The following is a 4,818-nucleotide window of genomic DNA, read 5'->3' on the forward strand; positions in this document are numbered from 1 at the left end:
AGAAAATTAATGAGGAGTGAGGAGGTGAGTGTAATGAGAGGTAAAGGGAAAACGATGTAGTGAGGGGAGAGAGAGAGAGAGAGAGAGAGAGAGAGAGAGAGAGAGAGAGAGAGAGAGAGAGAGAGAGAGAGAGAGAGAGAGAGAGAGAGAGAGAGAGAGAGAGAGAGAGACAGAGAGAGAGAGAGAGAGAGAGAGAGAGAGAGAGAGAGAGAGAGCAGAAGATATATAAGGGAAAAGCAAGGGCAATAATACTAAGGAAGACGAAGAGGAGTTCAAGAAAGATGAAGTGGAGGAAATATAAGGAGGAGGAGGAGGAGGAGGAGGAGGAAAGGTGAACTAGAAAGTGAAGAATGACGACAACTACAATGAAGAGAAGAAGGAAGAAGGAAAAAAAAGAGGAGTCTGACCAGTGAGGGAGGAAATGGACGAGGAGGAGGAGGAGGAGGAGGAGGAGGAGGAATCCGGAAGAGAAGATTTAAGTTGATAGGAGGAGGAGGAGTAAAAGAAATAAAAGAAAGAGACATTAAAAAAGAAAGAGGAAAGAAGAGGAGGAGGAGGGGGAAAAAGCCAAAAAATAACTCATGGGTAGAAGATAAAGGGAAGAGTGAGAGAGAATACAAGGAGACACAATAGAGGCTGAAAAAAAAAGGAGGTAAAGGAGAAAGATAAGGAACAGATACAATGAGAAACACACACACACACACACACACACACACACACACACACACACACACACACCCCCCCCCCCCCCCCCCCACACACACACATGCCTTACCTAGCATTAAAAAAGAGAACTAAAACTCATATAATTATAATCAAGCAGGAAGTAATTGAGGTACAGAAAAGACAGGAAGAAAGGATAAGAGACGTGGAGATAACAGAACAGGAGAGAGAGAGAGAGAGAGAGAGAGAGAGAGAGAGAGAGAGAGAGAGAGAGAGAGAGAGAGAGAGAGAGAGAGAGAGAGAGAGAGAGAGAGAGAGAGAGAGAGAGAGAGAGAGAGAGAGAGAGAGAGAGAGAGAGAGAGAGAGAGAGAGAGAGAGAGAGAGAGAGAGAGAGAGAGAGAGACAGGCAGAGAGAGATTGTGCTGTGTTGTGTCGTGGGAGGGTGTGGGTGTAAGGCGATTCTCACTTTCAGATGTCAGAAATCAAGCGAACGTATACTGTCCCCACACTCCTCGGCGGCTGCAGAGTCCCGAGGCGGCTGTGTCACGACAAGGAACTCATAAAACACGTCATGAAGAGGGCTCGGCTGTCCCTCTGGGTTTTTCTTTCTCCCCCCTTGCGTCCTTCTACCCCTCTTCTCCCTCCTGTTCTTCCTTGTTGTTTCGTTGTTGTTTTTTCTTTTTCTCGTTTTTTTTTTTATATACGTGTACGCCTATAGCGCCAGTAGGCTTTCTTGAGGGGCCTGGATGGTAGTCGGCCCCAGCTCGTTATGGCGCAGGCAAGTGTTTATAGTGGCGCCATCTTCTCTGTTGTTGTTGTTGTTCTTCCTTTTTGTTTTCATTTTCTTCTTCTTTTTCTTCTTCTTCTGCTTCTTCTTCTCGTTGATTTTGGTGGCGTGTAGTTTCATTTTCATTGGCATTTCTTATTATCATCATCATCATCATCATCTTCATATATAGTAGTAGTATTACTTTTATTATTTTAGATTTGATTAACCCGTTGATGTGTCTAGTATAGATAAGTTTGAGTGGAGACGTTTCAGCAACCCCCCCAAAAATACATATGATACCTGGAATAGCTGAAAACAGAAGCAGGTAAAACTGAAAAAAAAGTAAAAATGAAAGTTTACCTGGAGAAACGCTCATAAAAAAAAATGAGGGGGAGGGGCGAGGGGGCGAGGGGACGGATCGCTTTCAGGTGATGACGAAAACCCCGCGATGACACTCCTGGGCGACTTATTTTTCTGTTGATTCTCGTCGCGGCTGGAAGGTCTCATGATTAATGTTGGGACGCCGCGTTCCCCCGGGGGTGAGGCCGTCGCTAGATTTCCCTCGGTGGCTCTAACACTGCACCCCACGACCCCCGTTGGTGTTATGAGGGGGAGAAGGGGGGAGGTAGAGGGGTAGAGAGGTAGAGAGAGGGATAGTAGAGAGGTAGAGAGGGGAAGATGGAGAGGTAGAGAAGGGGGGTAAAGAGGTAAAGAGGGGGAGGTAGAGAGGTAGAGAAGAGGAAGTACAGAGGTAAAAAGGGGGAGGTAGAGAGGTAGAGAGGGGGTAGGTAGGTAGGTAGGTAGAGAGAGAGAGAGAGAGAGAGAGAGAGAGAGAGAGACCTAAATGGATCACAGGCGCGCTGGTTACTGAATGCTCTCGGAAAATATGTGAAAACCAGCGTAATACTGATCCAAAGAAGAGTAACTATGCAAAAGAAGGCGAAGGCAACATGAAGTAGGGAAGTCGCATTGCATTATGGATCCACAACCTTTCCAATGAGCCGTAAGCCATCACAGTCCACAAGGCACGAAGTATTTTATATTATCACACAGCCATCGCCTCACACTCTTCACGCCCTCCCGTCCCCGTATTCAGACCCTCCATATATTAAATACAAATGGCTATGATGTCACGGGTAGCAGTGCCCAAACAAGCTCCAGCGGCGTCCTGATAACATCACCGGTGCACACACGATCCATGTTGGACGCTGGGACACACAACATCCCTCCCCAAAGAGATCCTAACCCATGCAGACTTTATACTTCAGCCTCTTCCCTGCTTATACTGCCTTTCTGAATCAACATCAACATCATCATCATCATCCTCACCTTCATCATCAGTTATTAATGGTACACTGCAGGACATTCACTATCACAGTGTTCTCCATGCACCCCTCTGTCTGATGTTAGTGTTCGCTGTCCTGTTTTGCAAATGTTATAATTTAATCGCGTCACCTGGTTATCTCTGTACCATGAGTTCCTTATATAATTCCTTTGCTTGCCACTTTGTTACTCTAGCCTTCCGTATGTTATCAGATATACGCATGGCATGACGTACTCAAGTCCATTTCTTACTCCTAATCGTCACTGGAACGGCTCCAAGCTCTGTCTGTTTCCTAATCCAGGTTTCTTGGCGACTCCTCTCTCTCTCTCTCTCTTCCTGTTACACATCTCACACTTATCTACTGTTATTCCGCTTGTATGTGCTTAGCCGTTTGTGATAAGTATTAGTTGGGGGAAAAAATATAAGATTGACATTAAATTGTCCCATAACAAAACCATGTCAACGAGTGTCTTTCTGTCGTAAATCACAGTACGTTATCCTCGACTATTCTTCGCATGTATATGTGTGCTTGAATTACAGTTATATTGTCAACAAGGAGGTGTATCGAGGGAGTAGTATATCCTCACCAGTGACTCAGTTGAATGAAGGCGTAATAGTCCCTAGACCGGTGACTCGCGGAGACCCGTTAGTTGGTGCTTGTGGTGATCGCTTGAAGGGTAATAACAACCGCAGACCATCGTTAACAGACTCACGGTCACCTTATAAGCAAAATAAAATAGGAATAAGTCCAACTAAAAATCGAGGGGGCGCCCGGGTTTGAACCGGGGACCTCTCGATCTGCAGTCGAATGCTCTACCACTGAGCTACACCCCCTGGTGATAGTATTATGGACTTGGCTTATGAAGAACATGATTAACGCTCACTCTGCTGTAATGTTTGTGATAAATAGTGCTTGTATGTATGTTATATGAATGTTTACACACACACACACACACACACACACACACACACACACACACACACACACACACACACACACACATATATTTATCTCTCTCTCTCTCTCTCTCTCTCTCTCTCTCTCTCTCTCTCTCACACACACACACACACACACACACACACACACACAAGTGGATCACCTTCGTTAGGCGGAGATGACGAGTCAGAGTTCAAAGGTTGGAAAACATATTTGTTCCTCTTTGTCAACATCATTAATCCCCTTGGTCTCTCGCCGTCCGTTGTTTTTTATTTAGTTTCTGGAAGTTTCTAGAAGTTATTTTGCTTGTGTGGGAAGACTAGCGAGGAGGAGGAGGAGAAGGAGTGTGTGTGTATGATAGTTATCGCGTCCATTCACCTCCTTCTCAGAACCTCCCGAGTCTCCTTTACACACATGGTCCTCGGGATATCGTTGACGTTGTGGCAGAGCGATGGATGTTGTCTGATTAGATCTTATACTCCTTGCTACCAAGTTTTCCTACTCAGTGAACGGATGGGAGAAGGGGTCGGGAGGGGGGGGACGAGAGGGCAGGGGTGGTTGTGTGTGCGCGCGTGTGTGTGTGTGTGTGTGTGTGTGTGTGTGTGTGTGTCAGTAGTATTGTAAAAGGGTAATGGACGCCCAGATCGATTTTCATTCAACTTATGCGGAAAAATAGATAGTTGTTTGTTGACTGTTGTTTATTCTCCCTGATTCAGTATTCCTCTTTGTCTGCTTTTCTGAGTTGTTTGTTGACTTGTTTATTCTCCCTGATTCAGTATTCCTCTTTGTCTGCTTTTCTGTTTCTGTCTGTCTATCTTTTTATATCTATATCTATGTGAATATATATAATGTGTGTATATACATTTCTATCTATCTGTATCTTTATTTATGTCTATTTGTCTATATGTATCCATCTACATTTTTTTTTATATGTTTCGTAGCTATGTAGTTTCCGCGATACAGTACTTTATATGTTATGGGTCTCAAATTTCTTCAAAGACTCACATTCTCTCTCTTTATCTACATAGCTCTGTGCTCCCCCACCGAAAATAAATAAATGTGAAAAGTATCTCCTTAGCCTTAATGTCCTGAATAGTTAAAGAAAAAAATAATTATAAAGTAAAC

At 44.4% G+C, this 4,818-nt stretch overlaps 1 non-coding gene across 1 annotated transcript; it reads right to left on the reverse strand.

The window, feature by feature from the left end:
* Positions 1 to 3,518: 3,518 nt before the first annotated feature.
* Positions 3,519 to 3,590, reverse strand: Trnac-gca (transfer RNA cysteine (anticodon GCA)). Its single transcript has one exon. It is a non-coding gene; the product is annotated as a tRNA-Cys (tRNA).
* Between the last annotated feature and the right edge of the window lie 1,228 nt (positions 3,591 to 4,818).

The sequence above is a fragment of the Eriocheir sinensis genome, chromosome 3 (assembly GCF_024679095.1).
Source record: "Eriocheir sinensis breed Jianghai 21 chromosome 3, ASM2467909v1, whole genome shotgun sequence".
Classification (NCBI taxonomy): domain Eukaryota; kingdom Metazoa; phylum Arthropoda; class Malacostraca; order Decapoda; family Varunidae; genus Eriocheir; species Eriocheir sinensis.